The sequence below is a fragment of the Aedes aegypti genome, chromosome 2, assembly GCF_002204515.2.
Source record: "Aedes aegypti strain LVP_AGWG chromosome 2, AaegL5.0 Primary Assembly, whole genome shotgun sequence".
Classification (NCBI taxonomy): Eukaryota; Metazoa; Arthropoda; class Insecta; order Diptera; family Culicidae; genus Aedes; species Aedes aegypti.
In genome coordinates, this window is record NC_035108.1 from 275,666,957 (window position 1) to 275,690,534 (window position 23,578).

General features: G+C 36.5%; 1 protein-coding gene across 1 annotated transcript in view; it reads right to left on the minus strand.

Annotated features, from left to right (window-relative positions):
• The window catches only part of LOC5572653 (protein decapentaplegic), a 145,502-nt gene extending 122,609 nt beyond the window's left edge, over positions 1 to 22,893 (minus strand). Inside the window, exon 1 of the mRNA XM_021845130.1 lies at positions 21,232 to 22,893. The gene's annotated coding sequence lies outside the window, so the exon portion shown is untranslated. The remainder of the gene's footprint in view (positions 1 to 21,231) is intronic.
• Positions 22,894 to 23,578: the final 685 nt, after the last annotated feature.

Below are 23,578 nucleotides of genomic sequence, written 5' to 3' on the forward strand. Positions count from 1 at the left end.
TCTCGCGAATTTCGGCAACCACGTGGTAACGGGTGGTGCTCGCGAGGCCGAACCACTATTCCGATGACCACGCTCTCTGGGTGTACCCTTAGTGGCCCACAGCCACGAGGCAAAGGGTATATCCAGGGGACTCACCTCCGTCTGATCGCAAGCACTCGATAACAGGCAGATGCTTTTTTTCGGGGGCTGGCGACGATGGTACTCGCACGCAGATGTGTCTCCCCACTCTCCACACCACCCAATGGGTTGTGGTCACGGTTGGTGACTGCGAAAGCCAAAACGAATTAGCACCACAATTTGTAACCAAACCAACATTTCCAATTACCTCCCTTTCAATCAATTCACTTTTTTTTCCTTATAATTTCTGGATATTCACTCACGATAATGGTTTCCTAATACATTAATATTGATTAGCTTAGTAATTCACATGTAAAATATTTTTTCTTACTTTTTCCAATTTTTTCCTAATTCACTCACTCACGATTTTAAAACTTTGATTACTTGATATAAACTTTCTGAAAATAGCTTTAAAAATTTTAATATGAAATTTAATTTAATTAACAGCAATTACTAATTACTTTAATGGTATTCACTTCTAATCGGCTTCACTAAGAATCACTGGTTTTCGATCTTGTTAGTTCGGCGGTCTGAACGGGAAAGATCGACTTCAGTTTCTCCCCGACCAAAGACCCCTAATTCTTTTGGCATTCTCAGATTTAGTTTCCGGTTTCTTTCTTGATGAAATATTCCTTTGTATACTTTTCTTTCTGGGTTTCCTGGGTAAGTATTACCAACGACTCGTTATTACCATTATAATATCACTCCCATCCCTTCTACTCTACATCATTTCATCATTATTGATTCGAGCACTTGTTATCTTGTTGCCTACCTCGCAGGCGCTTATTTAAACACAAACTTGGGATGTCTATGAGACGGTTATACAACCGTTTCAAGGGGCTGTCCATTAATTATGTAAGGGTTTATGGGGGGAGGGGGGTTTGAGATTTCTTACGGGGGTTTAAAAACCTCGAAAATTGTCTTACGTAATTAATGGATCGCCCCTAAGTGTTTTGATTTCATGATAACACTAATGTATTATATAGAATGATTTAATTTATATGCTTTTAGAAGTGTCCGTAATATGAATCAAAACGGTAGTTAACTCTGGGATCCATGCAAATTGCAGCGAGAAATTTAACTTTTTTCAAAGGTTTGGCTTGTCTCTGTGTCTAGCTTTTGCTAATGATTTGGCTATACTTGATGAGATTTCCTCAATTTCCATTTTACACGATACCCATGTGAGGTAAAAATTTCCCATAGTAAGGTTTGTCATTGGCAGTTTGATAATTGTTTCATACGCGGGCTTAAACGCATTATGGAAGTCACGCATGAATACCCACATGCTTCGGAAAAGCTTCATGTCCGTTATGTTTTTCAGAATATATTCTTTAAAAAAATCTAAAATGGTCTATGAAATGTTTGACATTACAAATGAGTAATTCCACCAGGTTGCACAATCCAGTAAAGGCACAGGCTTCTTGGGCAACTTAAGGATATGTCTGAACTTTGTCGTTCGAAGTACTTTTGTAGTTCGTCGAATCTCTTCTAGCTTTTTCTTAAGATTTAACTCTTGAAAGCAGTCATAAACCGTATAACACAAGCTGTAATATATGGGTAGTGCATCTGAGTGTTGTCTTTGACGTCTTCAACATGTGGTTCGTCTTATTCTTCAGAAACAATGATTTTAATGGTTAAGGATGATACTACCAAACATTCATGTTTCACATAAGTTCTGTTAACGACATGAGCAAGGAAAATGCGATTCTTACTAAAAATGACATCGCCGAAAACGATTCCGTTGTCAAAACTTTCATAAGTATGTTCAATTATGCAACATTACCGAATTACTGTTAAGAATGTAAATTTCCCTTTAGGAAATTGCCTACCTTTAGGCGTATTCCGTTGTTCGAGGTGTTTTTAATTTCAAAATAACTCAAAAAGTAAATGACTTGTAAGCGTTTGGCCTTCATATTCGGCTTCAGAGGCCTCGATTTAAGTAAGTAACGATATTTTGAATATTATCGAACGTTGTTTACATAAGTGATCAATGTTACCCCATACCAGCTATATCAAAAAATCGCTTTAAACATTTTTTTAAACATTCTTAAATCGTTCAAAAAACAAAATAAGATATATAGTCACGAGCTATAGATGGAAGTACTTATTTTAAAAATATAAAATTTGCAACATTTGCATTTTCAAACAATATATTTAAGAAACATTCAAAAAAATGATCAATGTTACCCCGGATTACGGTACATGTTATTGCGTGCTCAGAACATGAGAGTGCAATATATAGGTACCGTAAAACGGGGTAACTTTGATAGTTTTTTCGAAGAAAACTTGAATATTTATGCATGCTGTTTCAAAGAATTATAATTTATATTTTTAAAACAAGTACTGGCATCCTAGCTATCGATTGCAGTCGATAGAATTCCAAAAGATTTATTATGAATGGATATATAATTTTTCATATAATCGAAAGTTGGTTTTCTGTTTTGGGGTAACTTTGATAATTGGATATGAATCGAACAAAATTGAATGAATAACGAACATTTGTAGGGCATTGCATACCTCTAGGCGTTTAACGTTATATGGAAATTTCTGACTTAGATTACAAAAATGGTCCCAGTTTGTGAAAATGCTATTCGCTAAGAGATTTGAGACCGTATTCAAGTTCTATGATAACTAGGCTGTCAAAGATAAGTGGCCAACTATTCAAAACTACATTGAATAGTGATCGTAGAACAGATTGTTTGTAAGTGTTTCAAAAATACTAAAATTGTGTCAATCTTTAATATTCGTATAAAAAGCCTCAAATGCACTTGATTCCAATGAAAATAGCTTTGACATGAAGTGTCATACTAATACTCTTTACTTTTGCATTTGTTTTGCTTAACTGATTAACAGAAACTTTGTTGTTTCGTTTAACATGTTGTGGGTCTCGCACTATCAAAGTTACCCGCATTATCAAAGTTACCCCGTTTTACGGTATACCAGTTGTGCTTTTGACGTTGGATAACGTCTTACGGCAACATACTGGGGTACAATTTCGAAAAACGAAAAATCGCTCGCGTCACGAAAAGTGGTTAGATTTTGACTGTTAATAACTTACTAACACCCGCATAAATTTTCAAGATTCTTGCACCAATCGATTGCAAATCTTTCTACGAATCTACTCAAATAATGAAAATTATTGATTTTCATGACTAAACTATTGAACAATTGGCAAATATCGAGGCATGTCTTATTTTTAATAGAAAAGCACATTTTTCTTGCTGTTATAAGGTTTTGACATTTTGGAGTTTACATGTGCCGTAATTTAGTGATAATTGATCATTTTTCATGGTTTTTCTTGTCTGTTTTCAATCATGTTGAAAATGCCAAACAACGGAATACAAGTACGACGGTCAGCCTCTTTGGCTCATGTGCCAAAATTTTATAACAAATGTGGTTTTAGTGCTAAAAATCATCCCTTAAATAGAAAATCGGGGAACCCATTTCGGGGTGAAATTGATCACTTGTCAATGCGATTATTGTTATTTTTTGAAACGACTCTACATAATGAATATGAGCTCCCTGAATTCGAATATGCTTGCAAAATGCTTAATAATGCAATATGTAAAGAAATAATGAATAGTTAATTTCAAGATATGTGATAAAAACGCCTAGATGTAGGCAATTTCTTAAGGAAAAACCTGATATGGGGCGATTCATTAATTACGTAAGGGTTTATGGGGGGATGGGGGGTTTGAGATTTCTTACGCGCCATACAATTTATTTTTAGTTTTCATACAAAAAATCTTGCCATGGGGGGAGGGGGGGTTGAAAAATCCCGAAAATTGTCTTACGTAATTAATGGACCGCCCGTATATAACAGAAATTTAATTATTTCAACCGTATGAGCTAATTGGTACCAGTTTAGAAGATGACATCGGGCTCGGGGATATATTTTAAGCATCCTTACAAACTTTACTTACTTTGAATAATTCCGTTGTCGTCGTCGCTACCTACATGCAAATGCATGCTAGAGCGATCAGAGTATTAATTTGTCAAACAAAGGGTTCATTCAAATATTACGTAACGCAAAATTTGTCAAAAAATTTAAATTTTGGTATGGACCGTAACACTCTGCTAGACCCCCTCCCTCCCCCTGTTGCGTTACGTAATATTTGAACGATCCCAAAGAGCTAAAACTAATCAGCAACAGCTAACTAGAAAACTAATCAACCAAAATTATAATTGATAAATAAATAAATTAATTAATCAATTAATAGTTATAGATGAAGTGTCTCTGGTTGTAACTCTTTTACATCGAATGACCCGTTTTGTTTGAAATTGTGCTGCAATTCACGTTCTCCACGGATACGACGAGTCAGTTGGATGTCCTTCGGTATCAGGGTTGTTAACGTTAATCAACGATTAACGCCGTTTCGTTATTTCGTTAACGTTAACCTGTAACGATTAACGAAGTATGCGTTGATTGCGTTGAAATACGATTTAACGATAACGTTAACGCACAGCGTTGATTTAACGTCAACGACTTCGTTATTTCTAACGTTAACGATTTGGAGATTCTAATATTAAAAAACCGATAGATCAATAAAAAAGTAAATGTAGAAAAGCAGAAAATGATTCAGATTACATAATAATAAAGAGTGAACAATTCATTACTTACATTAGTACAAGATAACTACGAATTGTGAGGACAGTTTCAACGGTTTCAACTTGGACTGATTTTTAGAAGAAAACGAATGCATGATCTCAGTGCAGTTTTTATGGAATGTTGACTGATTTTCTTTCAGTTGGATTTGGTGGGAAAATGATGTGTAAAGGTGCACAGTATCGGAAGTGGGAAAATCTGCTCTATTACCATTGCCACTTCCGATTGCAATGAAAACCTTCGTTAGGGTAGTATGACAACTTGTATTTGAAAATGAGAAATCGGGTCATTCTGGGGGCGGTCACTCGGAAACATCTTGGTTGCTGGAAGGGTAGAACAAAGGACACCGTGTGCTGGCAGGAGGCAAAGGAAGCCACTCTCTGGTAACGATTTCAGCTCATTGTTGTGGGTTGTAATAGTTCTTCCAAGCAATCAAAACTGATGGTCAAAGAGGCTGGCTTTTGAGTACCAAATAATTGCTCTGCACTGTGAACTTTGATTTTTTTAATCAATTTTCCATGGATACGGAGTATCAGCATAGAAACGTGTAGTTTATTGATGTTTCGAAACATTCTCGGGGAACCTGTACGAAACATAAGATCAACGCTTTGGTTAGCGGTGATCGTTGACGTTGATTCAACGCAAACGCGTTAACGTTGACGCTAACAACCATGGAAATTAACGCAACGGCGTTGACGTTGATCCAGAGCACAATTAACGTTAACGGCGTTTATCGTTGATTAACGTTAACAACCCTGTTCGGTATGATGCTGACACGCTTGGCGTGGATCGCGCACAGGTTGGTAATCTTAAACAAACCGATCAGATAGGCCATTCGCTTCCTGCAGGACCATGACGGCCGAGCTCTGGAATCGCAGATTTGCCCGGATACCACTACGAAGCAGAAAAAGTTCTTCATGGTGCGGAACTTCTTCGAGTATCAAAAGGAACTTAAACATCGATTTGAGCAAAGAGGAGAACATGGAGCTCGCGGACTTCATGGAGAAGTACCTCAACCTCAAACTGGATTCGTAAACTACTAAAGCAACCAATCTTAGTGGATCATGCGTGGACCTAACGTTCGACCGAAATATTTGTTTGGGAAGCAAGAGTTACCGCTCACGCTTATTCTTCCATCGACCGAGTCTATCGGTGTTGAAGTGTTAACCGAACCAAACTTACACCAAAGATTTTCTGTGCTAACACACAATGTCCACAATAGGTCAGAATTGCAACAAATAATATGAAAATTGATTGGATTTTTAGCAGTAGAAATCTTTCATAAGTTTGTGCCGGTCTTAAGCCAGGAAATAGATGAAGCTAACGTTATCCAACGTCAACTTGGCGGTTGTATCTCGGAAACAACCTCTTACTTTTTTCAGTAACTCGGTAGCTCTTATGAAATTTTATCCGTTGTCTGTAGTAATTGAATAGATTTGGTCAATTCAGCATGGTCTTGCTTTAGAGCTGAGCGTTTAATGCTACGGCTATCTTGTTTCCCAAAAATTGTGTCATTGTTTCAATAGATGTATTTTAAGAGAAAAAATAATAATAATAATTTGGGTTGTTGTCACTGTTACGACTTACCAACCGATTGATGTTTAGAAAAAAAAACCTGAAGTTCATAGAAACAAATTGTCCAAATTTGAGATGCAAAATAATGGAATCGTGGAAAGCCCATCAGAACGATTACATTATTTTTTATAATTTTACATCTCAATTTATCCAATTTGTCTATGAACTTCAGGTTTTTTTTTTAAATCATTTGAAGATTATAGTGCTACCATAATTAATTATTTGATAAATTTAAAAATCTCCGGTAAACTAAAGTTCTATGACAATAAGCTTCTTCCATAATTTAATGGTTATTTAAGCTGTAAGATTATAGCGTTTCATATATCAACCTATTTCTGCTCGATGAGCTGTGTTTCATTATGTCTGTGGCCTGCTTGTATAAACAAAACGAATAGAATGAATCCGCACCGGTTTTTTTTATTAGGCTGCAAAAGGCCATATATTGTCTATATTTAGCCTTCCTGAAACCAGAAAATCCACATTTTTAGCCAAATATAGCTAAAAATCCTCTTAATTCTGGTTGTCCCTTGCGTTATCAGGATCGTACCAGAGCACCAGTGTGCTAATACTCTTGGCAGTTCGGTTGACTGAACAAGAGGTACATGTTGACCATATTTCTTGGCGCAGTTTGCATTGCAAACCGCGCAGTAAGTACTTAGGTTGGTACCTGTTCGCATGCTGACTTTTCATGTTGAAATGCTTTCACGAAATCAGCACATGCTTACTTTTTGCTACATCCTGTTTGAGTGGAAGGCATGTGCGCGTGACGCGTGTACAAAAGCCTTTCGAAGCCAGATGATGGACAAATGCGACACCCTGCATCAGGAGTGGCAAAAAGGGGCTAGGGGAATTGGGGGTCCCGTTTTGCCCCGCATAAAACAAATGGCAAAACAGCAATCATTTTAAATAATAAATAGTTAAACAATATTGAGAAACAAGTTAGTTTAACAATAAAAGTTTATCGGTTTGAAACCTCAAAGATAAAAATGGATGGCGATTTGTATGATTCAATTGCAAACATGTCTGACTCACATCGAGTTAAAAAAAAGCAAGTGATAATGTCTTTCATAGAAGAATTTGCCTTTTTCTAGACATAACCGTATTACCCCTAATTCCCCTACTTTAAAACCGAGAAGAAGCGCTGCCCAGCATAAATGAAGACAAACAGCATCCGACCCATCACATCGGTAAACATACAACATTCACGTTCGTTCATTGATAAATTTCTATGCCCTGTGGGACTGCAATGTCAGGTGCAAGGATGCGGGGGCAATCGCAAACAGGTTGACACTGACGGACACTTGATGAATGCATCTTCGAAAGATGTCACCCAGCCTTTTAGCAATTCATGTCAGGTTCGATGAGAACAAGTGCCGCGTGGAAAGTCCGATAGCCTTTTTTTATGCGATTTCTGAACGAGTGTGTCGATTTTCTTATTTTTCTTTTTGACATTACGTCCCCAGTGATGATCTAAGAGCACTTCCACAGTTATTAGGTGAGAACTTGCTTTATGGAAGTCACCATCTTTACATTCGTATACCGTGTGTCAGGTACGATGATAACTTAATGCACTGGGAAGTAAAGGACATTTCCATTACGAATAGATCGTGGATCGACCTGGGATCGAACCCAGACATGTTCAGCACGGCTTTCTTTTGTATCCTTGGACGTTACCATTAGCCTGTGTTGATTTTTTTCTTAATATGTTCAATATAAAAAACTTAACAAATAAGAGTAAATAATATAGGAACTCCTTTGGAAATTGCCTAAATTCATATATGTTACATCATATTACAAAAAAAAAAATAGGATAAATCGATAAAAAAGATCCATGCAATCCCGGATTACGACATACATGAACGTTAAGCTAAGAAGCATACTTTGTTCAACAGGAGTTGTAGTGACAAGAATATGAAAAATTATCAATTGTCGATTTAATTTCGAGTAGTTCTTGATTTTTCTGTAATTCAATTGCCTCCTAGACATATAGCAAAATAATATTAAATGTGCTGATTATCTCGTATAATACGTCTCGAAAACAAAACCTGATCCATATTTAAGGAGACTTTCATTATAAAATGATCAGGACCGGGAATCCAAGTAACCTTCAGCATCATTGTGCTTTATATCTGCGGAAGTAACCATAAACCTTATAAATGTCAAATGTTCATGGCTCCCGTTGAGATATGCAAAATGAGCATGATTTTCCCATGGCGTATCTTTAGCCTTTCAGTAATATCGGCGGCTATGAAGAAAAATACAATTTCAATTAGTTTACTTGGTATAAAGTGTTATTGTAAAGTATACGAATATAAAACTGGTAACATTGGCGATGAAAATATCATTGTGTAAAGTCTTATTCAATGAAATCTTAATAATTTTACTTGAAGATCAACAAAACCAGCTACAATAATTACAATATCGTCAAACTTATTAAATAGACTTGAAGGTAACTCCGCATGAAGAGCACACAATTGTAGCTCCTTAAATCTTCTAACAAGGCGTCCAACGTGAATCCTGATGCTCGCCTATTTTGCTATTTTCTAATAATGAATCCTTTTTAGATAATGGTTTATCATTAGACACACTAGGCGATTTAATGGGAACTCCTTCAGCGCTGTATCAAAGACAAGTAACCAGATTTACGAATAATGTTTTAGTTACTCGCTCATTTTGGAACTTTGAAATAAATGTAATCAAGTCACAAGAAGTGCACAATATTATTCATATATATGAAAGACGTTATGACTTGTTTTGTGAGTCGATTGCAGATCATAGTTGTATTTCAAAGCAATCTATAACACTTTCCACGAGGTAGTATTTGTTAAGAAACGAAACAGGTAGAAGCCTTTTTTATTGCCTTGGATTAAGGCCAAAACATTAACTCTTTCATCTCTCTTTCAACTACTGGAGCCCATGCCAAAAAATTGATATTCGCGTGCACTTGTCAAATCAATTGGTTTACATAATTCTGAAATGGTGATTGAGCCTTATTTTGCGAAAAACTTTAAGTACGTCCCTCTCACTTTTACCATTTTTATCACTCAGTGCAGCAATAACAAAGAAATAATCGTTATACATTCCTAAATATTTTATGGACTTGGTTTTGATCATCACTTAAATCTCTCAATAAATTTCCTGGGAAGAACTTTCAACTCGGTAAATACCTTTGTAAGCCGTACTTGGCAAATAGACTCTCACAACAGACCCTTCACTGTGTTGCACGGAAGTGCTTGATTTACAGTTACCCCACAGTTATGCATCAACCTCGTGTCATTTTTCAGAATAAAATACGTTAAAAAATCATAGTGACGTTGTAAATAATACCAAAATCACCTCCCTGGCACTGCCTAATATAGCTGTTCTTAGGTATACATCTCTAAGTTCGTGGTTGAATACGAAAAAGTTTTGCTGTTTCGCTAAATGCATAGTTCGATGAGCTTGCTTAAGTCATAGCGACGCGTTTTCGCAGCGATTTTCGACGAACAATGAATGAAAAACTTCAAATCTTTTGACGTTGGATAACGTCTTACGGTAACATACTGGGGTACAATTTCGAAAAACGAAAAATCGGGCGCGTCACGAAAAGTGGTTAGATTTTGACTGTTAATAACTTTCAAACGCCCCCATAGATTTTCAAGATTCTTCCACCAATCGTTTGGAAATCTTTCTACGAATCTACTCCAATAATGAAAACTATTGATTTTCATGACTAAACTATTGAAAAAATGGTAAATATCGAGACATGTCTTATTTTTCATAGAAACGCACATTTTTCTTGCTGTTATAAGGCTTTGACGTTTTGAAGTTTACATATAACCGTAATTTCGGGTAAAATTGAACATTTTTCATGGTTTTTCTTGTCTGTTTTCAAAAATGATGAAAATGCCAAACAACTGATTGCAGGAAAACAAGTACGACAGCCAGCCTCTTTGGCTCATGTGCCAACATTTTCTAACAAATGTGTTTTTAGTGCTAAAAATCATCCCTTAAATAAAACATGGGGGAATCCCATTTCGGGGTAAAATTGATCATTTTTCAAGGCGATTATTATTTTTTGAAACGACTCTGCATAATGAATATGAGCTCCCTGCATCCGAATATGCTTGCTAAATTCTTAATAATGCAATAATTAAAGAAATAATGAATAGTTAATTTTAAGAATTGCGATCAAAACTCCTAAATGTAGGCAATTTCCTAAGGAAATACCTGATATCCAACAGAAACTTACCGTAATTTCGGGTGAAATTGATCACTTTTGACGGTTTTTCTGATATGTGTTCTATACTGTTGCCAATGCTAAACAACTTTATACAGGAAAACAAGTACGACGGTGAGTCTCATTGACTCATGTGCCGAAATATTCTAACAAATGTGATTTTAGTGCTAAAAATTTCATCAAAAACAAAAAATTGGGTAATCCCATTTCGGGGTGAAATTGATCACTTGTCAATACGATTATTGTTAGTTTCGAAACCTTCTCTATTTACTTACATTGAGCTCCCTGAATCCGAATATAATTTCTAAATACTTAACAAATCAATATTTATGGAAATATTAGATAATTAAATTCCAATAGTACCGCCGAAAACGCCTAAATGTAGGCAATTTCCTAAGGATTTTTAAAACATCTTACAAAAATTTAATTATTTCAACAAAATTAGCAATGTGGTACCTATTTTGATGATAAAATCTGTTTTGGGGATATATTTCAAGCAAACTCACAAGCTTTCAGAATGACACCATGTTCAACTCCTTGTTTAGAACTAGAAGTTTATTGATGTCTTCCAATACACGCCCGAACATGATTCTGCATTTTTACATTATTTCCATAGAAACAAACACTTTTAACAGCAAAAACTTCACAATACACAATTCGACAATAATTAAGACAAACAAACGTTCATTCACTACAATATTCATTGATTTTGGTGCTCTATTAGTAAGAATAAAATTTTGTGACACGGTGATCAATTTCACCCTACCGATCAATTTCACCCGAATTTACGGTAATTATTTCAACCATATGAGTTGGTACGAGTTTAGAAAAGGAAATCGTGCTCGGGGATATATTTTAAGCATCCTTACAAACTTTACTTACTTTGAATAATGCCGTTGTCGTCGTCGCTACCTACATATAAATGCATGCTAGAGCGATCATAGTATCAACTTGTCAAACAAAGAGCTAAAACTAATCAGCAACAGCTTTGTTGATGTTTTGATTTGATAAGAAATTGTCGATCGAATCGAAATACGCACACAGAGAAGACTGCAAAAATGCTACCGCCGCCCGACCCGAGCGACGGGAATCTAGGTAAAACGTTGTTTGCCATTTATCTCCGTTGAAAACTAATCAACCAAAATTATACTTGATAAATAAATAAATTAGGGGGGTCTGTAGCCTTGAGGTTACGCTTTCGCTTCATAAGCGGAAGGTCATGGGTTCGATTCCCAGCCCCTCCCCAAAAAAACCCGTCCAGCCACCAGAAGACGCTTCACGGAGGACCGTGCTTTGGGGAGCACATCCATCCTCCGTCAGTATCAGATGGTGACTGAGACAAACTGACCCTCTTCGCAGGCAGCTAGCCTCACTAACAGCAGAGCTCTCTCCTACCTGCTCGGTGTTTTTGTGTATTCAGTTTGTATATTGTCGATATTTTTCCTGTTCTTTACCATGGCTCTAAATCCAGTAGTTTACCGCGTTTCGGCAGATCCTGCCAAACGGCGGGAAATGACGCATTTCGATCTTGCAACGGACAAGCCGCCGACCTATCCATCGGAGTGGTTCCGCAATAATCCGGGGGAAATGCCGCCCATGGAATTACACATCATCCCAGAAAATCGCAGAGGTAACTTGCATTCGACCATTCGTCTGCAATTTACAGCCGGCACTTTAACCCCTGCTGTCGCAACTGCGTTTATATGGCACGAGTTATCCCGGGAGAAGTATACATTGTCACGGGAATGGACTTCCTTTAACCACAAGTACTGGCATCCTACCTATCGATTGCTGTTGATAGATTGCCAAAAGATTTATTTTGGATGGATATATAATTTTTCATATAATCGAAAGTCGGTTTTCTGTTTTGGGGTAACTTTGATAATGGAGTATGCATCGAACAAAATTGAACGAATTACGAACATTTGTAGGGCATTGCATACCTATAGGCGTTTAACGTTATATGGAAATTTCTGACTTAGATTACAAAAATGGTCCCAATTTGTGAAAATGCTTTTCGCCAAGAGATTTGAGACCGTATTCAAGTTCTATGATAACTAGGCTGCCAAATAGAAGTGGCCAACTATTCAAAAGTACATCAAATAGTGATCGTAGAACAGATTGTTTGTAAGCGTTTCAAAAATGCTAAAATTGTGTCAATTTTTAATATTCGTGTAAAAAGCCTCAAATGGTCTCGATTCAAATGAAAACAGCTTTTATATGGAGTGTCATACTAATATTCTTCAGTTTTGCATTCGTTTTGCTTAACCGATTCACAGAAATTATGATATTTCGTTTAATATGTGGTGGGTTACGCACTATCAAAGTTACCCGCATTATCAAAGATACCCCGTTTTACGGTACCGTAAAACGGGGTAACTTTGATAGTTTTGTCGAAGAAAACTTTAATATTTATGCATGCTGTTTCAAAGAATAATAATTTATATTTTTAAAACAAGTACTGGCATCCTAGCTATCGATTGCAGTCGATAGATTTCCAAAAGATTTATTATGAATGGATGTATAATTTTTCATATAATCGAAAGTTGGTTTTCTGTTTTGGGGTAACTTTGATAATGGAGTATGAATCGAACAAAATTGAATGAATAACGAACATTTGTAGGGCATTGCATACCTCTAGGCGTATAACGTTATATGGAAATTTCTGACTTAGATTACAAAAATAGTCCCAGTTTGTGAAAATGCTATTCGCTAAGAGATTTGAGACCGTATTCAAGTTCTATGATAACTAGGCTGTTAAAGATAAGTGGCCAACTATTCAAAACTACATCAAATAGTGATCGTAGAACAGATTGTTTGTAAGCGTTTCGAAGATGATAAAATTGAGGCAATTTTTAATATTCGTATAAAAAGCCTCAAATGCACTTCATTCCAATGAAAATAGCTTTGGCATGAAGTGTCATACTAATACTCTATACTTTTGCATTTGTTTTGCTTAACTGATTAACAGAAATTATGATATTTCGTTTAATATGTTGTGGGTCTCGCACTATCAAAGTTACCCGCATTATCAAAGTTACCCCGTTTTACGGTACCGTAATCCGGGGTATCATTGATCAGCGGGGTAACATTGATCGGAATGACTCATCTCATAATAAGTTGGTATCATCATTTATTGATGAAACATTTCCAAAGCATGAATATTGCTTCTCTTTCTTATATTTATGAGCTATTGAAAATTAAGATTTTTGCAAAAATTGCGTTAGCTTTGTGCGTAAATTTGTCAAGTTTGCGAAACAATGATTTCAATGGTTAAAGATGACACTACCGAAGATTCATGTCTCACATAAGTTCTGCAAGCGATATGAGCAAGGAAAATGCGGTTCTCACTTAAAATGGCATCGCCAAAAACGATTCTACTGTCAAATTTTTTATAACTATGTTCAATTAGGCAAAATTAACGAGTTACTGTAAGAATGTATAATTCCCTTAGGAAATTGCCTACCTTTAGGCGTATTCCGCTGTTCGAGGTGTTTTTAATTTTAAAATAACTCAAAAAGTAAATGAGATATGAACGTTTGGACATCATATTCGGCTTCAGGGGCCATGATTTAAGTAAGTAACGACATTTTCAATATTACTGAATGTTGTTTACATGGATGATCAATGTTACCCCATATCAGCTAAATGAAAAAATCACATAAAACATTTTTGTAAACATGCTTAAATCTTTCAAAAACCAAAATACAGTTTATAGTCACGAGCTATGGGTGGCAGTACTTGTTTTAAAAATATAAAACTCAGAGCATTTGCATTTTTGAATTAAATATTTAAGAAATATCCTAAAAACTGATCAATGTTACCCCGGATTACGGTACCATAATTTCGGGTGAAATTGATAATTTTTCATGGTTTTTCTTGTCTGTTTTCAATAATGTTGCAAATGCCAAACAAATGAATACAGGAATACAAGTTCGATGGTCAGACTCTTTAGCTCATGTGCCAAAATTTTCTAACAAATGTGTTTTTAAAGCTAAAAATCATCCCTTAAATAGAAAATCGGGAATCCCATTTCGGGGTGAAATTGCTCACTTGTCAATGCGATTATTGTTATTTTTTGAAACGACTCTACATAATGAATATGAGCTTCCTGAATCCGAATAATGCAATATTTAAAGAAATAATGAATAGTTAATATCAAGAATTGCAATGAACACGCCTAAATGTAGGCAATTTCCTAAGGAAATCCCTGATATTTAATTATATCAATCGTATGAGCTAATTGGTACGAGTTTAGAAGATGAAATCGGGCTCGGGGATACATTTTAAGCATCCTTACAAACATTACTTAATGTTGTTAATGCCGTTGTCGTCGTTGCTATCTACATGTAAATGCATGCTAGAGCGATCAGAGTATCAACTTGTCAAACAAAGAGCTAAAACTAATCAGCAACAGATTTGTTAATGTTTTGATTTGCAAGAAATTGTCGATCAAATCGAAATACGCATGCAGAGAAGACTGCAAAAATGCTACCGCCGCCCGATTCGAGCGACGCGAACCTAGGTAAAACTATGTTTGCCGTTTATCTCCGTTATAAACTAATCATCCAAAATTATAATTGATAAATAATAAATTAATTAATCAATTAATAGAAATAGATGAAGTGTCTCTGTCTTCATGGAGAAGTACCTCAACTTCAAGCTTCGGAATCTACTAAAGCAACCAATCTTAGTGGATCATGCGTGGGCCTAACGTTCAACCGGAATATTTGTTTGGGGAGCAAGAGTTAACGCTCATGCTTCTTCTTCTATCGACCGATTCTATCGGTGTTGAAGTGTTCACCGAACCAACCAAATAATAACATACAATGTCCATGATAGGTCAGAATTGACGGTCTCAAACCAGGAAATAGAAGAAGCTAACGTTATCCAACGTCAACTTGGCGGTTGTATCTCGGAAACAACCTCTTACTTTTTTTATGAGCCGTAACGCTTGAGCCGACTCCCCCCACCTTTAGCGCGTTACTTAATTTGTAGATACCGCCTTATAGTGCTTTTGACGACTCAACAACGAAATCGCGGCGATTTTTTTGTCGCTGAAAAAATCGCGTTGATTTGGTGGAGCCTTAAACGTTGTGCATTCCACAGATGTGGATCAAAACGCTATAACAGCAATTTATCTACAAGGAGTTGTGCGTTAGTGAAAGCATACATTTTTTGCGTTTTTGCTTTCGGAATCGGCTTAGCATGGATTCATAACTGTTGTGTCGGTTTCAATGCCTCACAGTTATGAATCAACTCTTCTAGGCATATGGCCTACAATTTATTTACTACGAACGGCAAATATTTCTGGTGATGCTGTATAGGTTTAGTTAGAGTTCACGTAGGTAAAATGTTTTGTGCGCAAGTGTGATTGATGAGATATTCTCTATTTAATCACACTCTGATCCATATCTGTGTGCTATCCATAACTGTGGAGCGACTGTACAAGTTTTATGTGGACAGTATATTCTGATGTGCTGTTTGTGTTGCCTTGTTTTCAACCAACATATCTCATTGTACTAATACAGATGATGAAAGCAAATTTAACGTTGCAACACTCTGGTCCACTAACTTGTATTGGCAACGTGAGTGAATATTGTCCCTCGAGCAGGTATAATTGTAATAGACATACTTTTAATATACTGAGAGTATCCTGGATTGTTTTCTGACTTTGAATAATATGTCTAACTAAGTATTGAGCTGTTGGATTCATCCAACGAAAAATCTGGCGTAAGTGCCAAGAAATAAGCATAGATTCTTAGATCCAAATGAGATTGTAGAGGCAAAGTTTTACGCGGAACTATGTCAGCATATAATCACAGTTGTTCTCCTAGGCTATCGTTTTCGGACTTCACATCACACAGATTACATTAAAGTTACCCACAGATATGGATCAATGTTTCATCAAGCAGATTCGCAGTTATACAAAAAAAAACGCTTCACATTCAATTATAATGAGATTTTATACCATGGGCTGGACCACAGTTTTGAATTACAGATAAGGCTATTCCAAAAGGAACGCCAAAATGTATACTTTCTCCAATTTACAGTTATGAATCAACTAAGGGTAATTTTTCAGAGAATAACACAAAACGCCAAATAATCGTGGGCTTCGTAGTCGTGCGGTTAGTGTCACCGAGGCATTTAGCCGCATCGTGCTAAGGAGTGTGGGTTCAATTCCCGCCTCAGGCCGAAAACTTTTCGAGAGGAATGTTTTTCGACTGTGCCACTGGGCGTTGCATGCTAGTCCGTTGTCTAGTGTGGTGCTTCCTTCGAAGGGCAAATAGCCCACTGGAAGCATTAACGTGTAGTGTCTTTAAAAAAAAAATCGTGACAAAACAAAATTACTCAGTTCCAAGCCCAAAGAATCAATTTTTATTCACAAATTTCAAACACGATGCCCATCTCAAAGATGTGGATCAGTGGGAGAGGAATTTCATTATAGACAGGGCTGTTAAGTATCATGACCGGCTTGCGACACTGACGAAACGAGTCTTCTCACTGTCGCAAGTCAAAACTATATTTTAATGTCTTTTTGCTATTTAAATTTGTATCTCCTTTTGGAGAATTTCTAGAAGTAAATGTGTTTGAAATGTTAAGTGGATATCCTTCCTTGATTCCAGCGATATAAACAACAATTATACCAGATAATTAACTAAAAATAGTCAAGTTTGCGATTCCGTCACAGGCCGTAGGGACGAAAAAATGAAAGATAATTTAGAGAAAATCTCTGTCATTCTCTCGCCGTCCGATGACAGTGAGGTAAGCAACTATGTACAAGTCGCGCGACACCCTGTATTTACATTGACGTTTTCCAGCCCTGATTATAGATCAAATCGACCCATATTATGGATCAGAACACTATAATAGCCATCGGTTAGATGCATAGAAAGATGGCGTCTTGGGCAAAGTTGTTCAGTAGCTAAAGATCTATCATTATTCTAGTCAAGAGAGTGGCTTAATTTAGAAGCTCCCAGCTTTTATAATGATAGCACTTGAACTACTGAACAACTTTGTAGTAGGCGCCATATTTCTAAGTGGTAAGGATCCATGCTTACTAGCGCTGCCTGGTAGCAAAATTTTGAACCTCTTTGCTTTTAAAATGATAGTCCTTGAGCTATTGAACAACTTTGCCGAAGGCGCCATCTTTCTTATTATCAAGGTCCTGAGATAACCGCAAAGTTTCATGCCCACTAACGCTGCTTGATGTCTTAATTTTGAATATCATAGCTTTTATGGTGATAGCGCTTAAGCTACTGAACAACTTTGCCGAAGACGTTAAATTTCTAAGTGGTTGGGATCCAGAGATAACAGCAAAACTAAAGTTTCATGCTCACTTGTGCCGCCTGGTTTCGAAATCTCGAATCTCTTGGCTAGAATAATCATAATCCTTGAGCTAGTGAACAACTTCGCCGAAGACGCCATAATTCTAAGTGGTTAGGATCCTGAGACACCCGCAAAACAAAAGTTTCATGCAAACTAATACTGCCTGATGGCGCAATTTCAATTGAACAGTGTTGCCAGCTACGACACATTTTTGAACCCTTTATGAAAAACTGGATTACAGTTGAAGAGTATTGCTATGTTGCTAAGCATTCTATTTATTTTATTCCGCTCAAGTTTTATGGTTTTGATCTTTTCTTTATTCTTCTTAAACAGTATTGCCAGCCATATGAACATTTGTGCTTCGGCCTGTATGGCACGTAACACTTCCTTCAACTGTGGTGAACATTCGGTATCGTTACCTTTGAAGTTTATTGGTATTTGCATATCACACCCCCATATAATTCGCTCTTTTGATAACAATCAAGTAGTGTTGCCATCTATTACCAAAATATGAAAACTGGAACGGCCATTTTGGAAAGTTCTTAACCCATGCTTCAACATTGCCGAATATCTCGGATCAGTATTTCCACATCTAGACGATGCATTTTTCAAAAACATAATTAAAACTCTGATATTTTTTACGACCGATTCTTTTTACGACCCCCCGATAACTGTCGTAAAAAGAGGTTGGGCTGTACTCTAAAAGCCTAAATGTTGAATCAACTAAAGAATTTTTGATGCTTTGGGTGCTATATCAAGCAGTTCAAAAGCTCTCGGAAAACTGACTTTGACTAACTTCTCAAACAAGGCTTCAATAATATGTTCTTCAGAAAAATGTGCTCATAAATGCTTAAGAAATTGCTTTGATTAAGCGAGAAAATATACAAAAGAAAAGAGAAGTAAAGAGATATTCAGACTTGTACCCAATAGGAGAAATGCAGAGAGATCAGAAATTTAGTGAAAACCACCCGAACGAAACGTGTTTTAATAAAGTCACTTGAACCTTGAATCATATTCGTCCCATTTTCATTCCCCTACTTCAAAAAAGAAGGCAATTTACGTTGTTTATTAGTTTTTTATAGTCATAATTCGCAGATATATTTTTACAAAAATTTGAAAAAAAAACAACTTTGAATACCATGACTGTGAAATTTACGAATTAAACTATAAGTTACTGATCCGTAGTTGTAGGATTTGTAAGGGTAACCTTAGTTTTCCGACAACGCTGTCTTCATTAAGATTGAACGAGGTGCTCATTTGAACGACGTTTCTACATGGATATTGTATCTTCTTGAGGGAGTAAATATAGTTTTCGTTTTTGTCATATGTTAGTCAAAACTGTAACTGTCTGGTGTGGATTTTTTTTGGTACATAGCTACGAATATCACCATATTTTTTATGCAAACTTTGCTAATACTTGATTCAGATAGTAAGTACCGTGATCCGGGGGTAAATTGATCTCTATTTTACAACATTTTATTATATTGTTATCCTCTGGAATTCAAATATTTACAAAATGTTTTTGACAAAATCAGTACTTAATTGATCTTTATCAGTTTATGTAATCGACTTTTCGTGAAATAACATTTAACAATTCATAAAATTAGTTTCAATATCAAAAATTGAAAATGAGTATTGCTTACAAATTCAGAAACTGTGAATATTTAAACGCAAAATTGACCTTTGCAAAAATGAAGTACCGTAAAACGGGGTATCTTTGATAATGTGGGTAACTTTGATAGTGCGTAACACACCACATACTAAACGAAATATCATAATTTCTGTTAATTAGTTAAGCAAAACGAATGCAAAACTAAAGAATATTAGTATGACACTTTATGTAAGAGCGGTTTTCATTTGAATCAACAACATTTGAGGCTTTTATACGAGTATTAAAAATTGACACAATTTTAGCATTTTCGAAACGCTTATAAACAATCTGTTCTACGATCACTATTTGATGAAGTTTTGAATAGTTGGCCACTTAAATTTGATAGCCTGGTTATCATAGAACTTGAATACGGTCTCAAATCTTTTAGCGAAAAGCATTTTCACAAACTGGGACCAATTTTGTAATCTAAGTCAGAAATTTCCATAAAACGTTAAACGCCTATAGGTATGCAATGCCCTACAAATGTTCGTTATTCATTGATTTTTGTTCGATTCATACTCCATTATCAAAGTTACCCCGAAACAGAAAACCAACTTTCGATTATATGAAAAATTATACCGTAAAACGGGGTAACTTTGATAGTTTTTTCGAAGAAAACTTGAATATTTATGCATTCTTGTTCAAAGAATTATAATTTATTTTTTTAAAACAAGTACTGGCATCCTAGCTATCGATTGCAGTCGATAAATTGCAAAAAGATTTATTTTGAATGGATGTATAATTTTTCATATAATCGAAAGTTGGTTTTCTGTTTCGGGGTAACTTTGATAATGGAGTATGAATCGAACAAAAATCAATGAATAACGAACATTTGTAGGGCATTGCATACCTATAGGCGTTTAACGTTTTATGGAAATTTCTGACTTAGATTACAAAATTGGTCCCAGTTTGTGAAAATGCTTTTCGCTAAAAGATTTGAGACCGTATTCAAGTTCTATGATAACCAGGCTATCAAATTTAAGTGGCCAACTATTCAAAACTTCATCAAATAGTGATCGTAGAACAGATTGTTTATAAGCGTTTCGAAAATGCTAAAATTGTGTCAATTTTTAATACTCGTATAAAAGCCTCAAATGTTGTTGATTCAAATGAAAACCGCTCTTACATAAAGTGTCATACTAATATTCTTTAGTTTTGCATTCGTTTTGCTTAACTAATTAACAGAAATTATGATATTTCGTTTAGTATGTGGTGTGTTACGCACTATCAAAGTTACCCGCATTATCAAAGATACCCCGTTTTACGGTACATCCATTCAAAATAAATCTTTTTGCAATTTATCGACTGCAATCGATAGCTAGGATGCCAGTACTTGTTTTAAAAAAATAAATTATAATTCTTTGAACAAGAATGCATAAATATTCAAGTTTTCTTCGAAAAAACTATCAAAGTTAATCATCACTAGACATCTATGAACTTGCAAGCATAAAATGTCTGTGATGCCCACGAACCATTAAGCATTTTTGGAAGGAAAAGCTGTTGGGTACCGACCTGATCAAATTCACCCCTGTGATCAATTTGCCCCCGGATTACGGTATTAGAAATTATCTGGTTCGAAATACTTTAAATTGGTATTCTGCGATAATTTTCTCATGCTCGAGTTCAACTCCCTGAATCGAAAATTCTTGTTACTTCGAATAAGTTGAAATGGTGAAACAATTTTAAATTTAAGGTAATATTCAATAGTTACACTTTTAACATGGGAATACTTACAATCTCGGTTCGAAAGAAAATCCTTAAAATCGATGGAACAGAGTGTATTGTTTTTCGAACTGAATGCTCCTTTCTCTGTTAGCTTTCTTCGGTTATCTACACTAACAGGGAAACTCTTCGTACAAAAGCAAATCGCAATGCCTTGGCTCGTTACAGAGGAGACACGATGACCTTCAAACCCCAGAAGCATGTACTTCAATCAGGACTATGCTCTTCAAAACACCTACGTTCCACTTAAAACGCGTTGCACAACACTCTTCGGGTATTTCTTCGCCCGTCACAACATCCACCACTACAGCAATTCTGATCGTTATCGTCGCTGGCCGAGGACCCACCAACACAATGACACTGCCTTCGCGAGATGATAATCAGCGCGATTAAGGTGACACTGGTCAAGATTCGAAAACGCTTACAAGTTGTCATTACCACAAAACGCCGAACGTAAAGAAAATATTAATTATCTCTCCGGCTGTGACGACGATTCCGAAGCGATGGTATCCGAATTTCACCCCACTGGGCAGGAGACGAGGACGAGGAGGGCAAGATGCGACCTTAAGCAAGATCCTACCGTTAAGATCTCGGAAATGCGCCCGCAGTTGGTTTGTTTTATCTTTTGCCAACTATGTTCACTCGTTCGATCGCTGATTGCTTCTTCATCGTTTTCTTTGCTATTTCGCGGTTCCCTCCAACTGGTTGTCGCGTTTTGATTATCTCTTCGTTTCTTCTGCTTAATTTTTATATAAATATTTTATACTCTCTTTTCTTGTTTTCATTCAAGCTTCTTGCGCTTCACGGGTGTATGTTATTCTTCTTCTTCTCTACTGTGGCATTTATTTTTACTGCTTATACTTTTATTTTATCAAGCATTCCTTCGCTGTCGCAAAGTATGTTGAGGATCTTGATCGCATACATGAAACGCACTGCGCCAATCACTTTTCTTCTTGCTGATGTCACTCTTTTCCAGCAAGGCCTTTTCGAACACTTTTTCCACCGAGAAAACCTCTAGGAGAACTCACACACAAAGACAACATGCACTTGGGGCTCTTTCTCCGAAGACATAAGACATGGGACACACTCTGAATTTGTAACAATTTTCCTTTCCTACGTTTCGTTGCAACTTTTTTCTTCTTTTGCTTTTACTCACTTTATTGATTATCTGTCACTCTTCTCTTAAACGTTGTTATCACGATTGCAATTCGACTTTTGAAGATAACATATCTCCTGTTTTGTACCACGAGGAGCGCGCGCGACCGTTTCCTTTGGATCTCGTTTCGCAAAAGACTTTGCTGGACAGGCACACGGTTGTTGAAGAAAATATAAAATGAAATGAAAAAAAAAAAACTTGTACCGTTTCCGGAGTTTTGTTTCTTCGGTTGGCTCTTAGGAACACAATCTTCAGGTTGGTATGGATGAATTGGAGAGAAAAAAAAAATCCCTCGCACAACTTGAAAAGCGGATCCTATAGCCTAGTTTCGATTGATTGCCATCCACATTTAACCGCAACAACTTAGCTTCACACTTCGATAAACTGTTCTCCAAGGTGCAAGCGCAACCATCGAGTTTCTCCCGAAAAATCCAAACTAATTAACAATGATTCTTGCTTCGCCACATGCAGATGCGAAAACACACTTGACGAGTGGAGGAGTCACACCAAGTCACTGCCGAGCAACTGGTTGGGATAACTAAAAGCTGCCCAACGACTAAATAGCTACTACTACTACCACTGTGACACGGCAACAGCCTGGTTAAGTCAGCTATCAGACGAAACCTGCCTCTGGCTGTGGATGGAGAAGGCTCTCGTTTCAAACTTTTGCGGTTGTTGGTTTCTGCTATAATCAATGATAGGCAACGAAGATGATGATGGCGATGACGATGATGAAGCCGTTACTGATCCAACCTGCTACTGGTCGTAATGGTGGACCTGTTGTCGAGATGCTGTTATGTCTACGGTCAACTCTCTACTAGGTAAATCTATCAGTGATTATCTGAAAATTCTTCCCCCCTCCATCGGGGACGTTATTGACCACTTGTTGGAGCTGGTAGCGGACTTCACCGAGGTATGGCATCATCTGCATGGCCAGAGATGGTAGTTGAAGATGTAGCTGTTCAAAGGACTACGCCCGCATAGGACTTTGAATGGACCGTCAATTATTATGACCATAATACATAGGGGGTGGTTGCCAACATTGAGACTGGTCAACAGCGAGAATACAGTATTTATAATATTGTATTTTTTTTTTTTCACTTAAAAAGTCTTTTCTGTATCAATACATACAGTGCTGTTCTGAATAATAGCAGCGCATGTCGATTTTCATACAAAATGCTCAACTTTGACATGCTGTGGTTT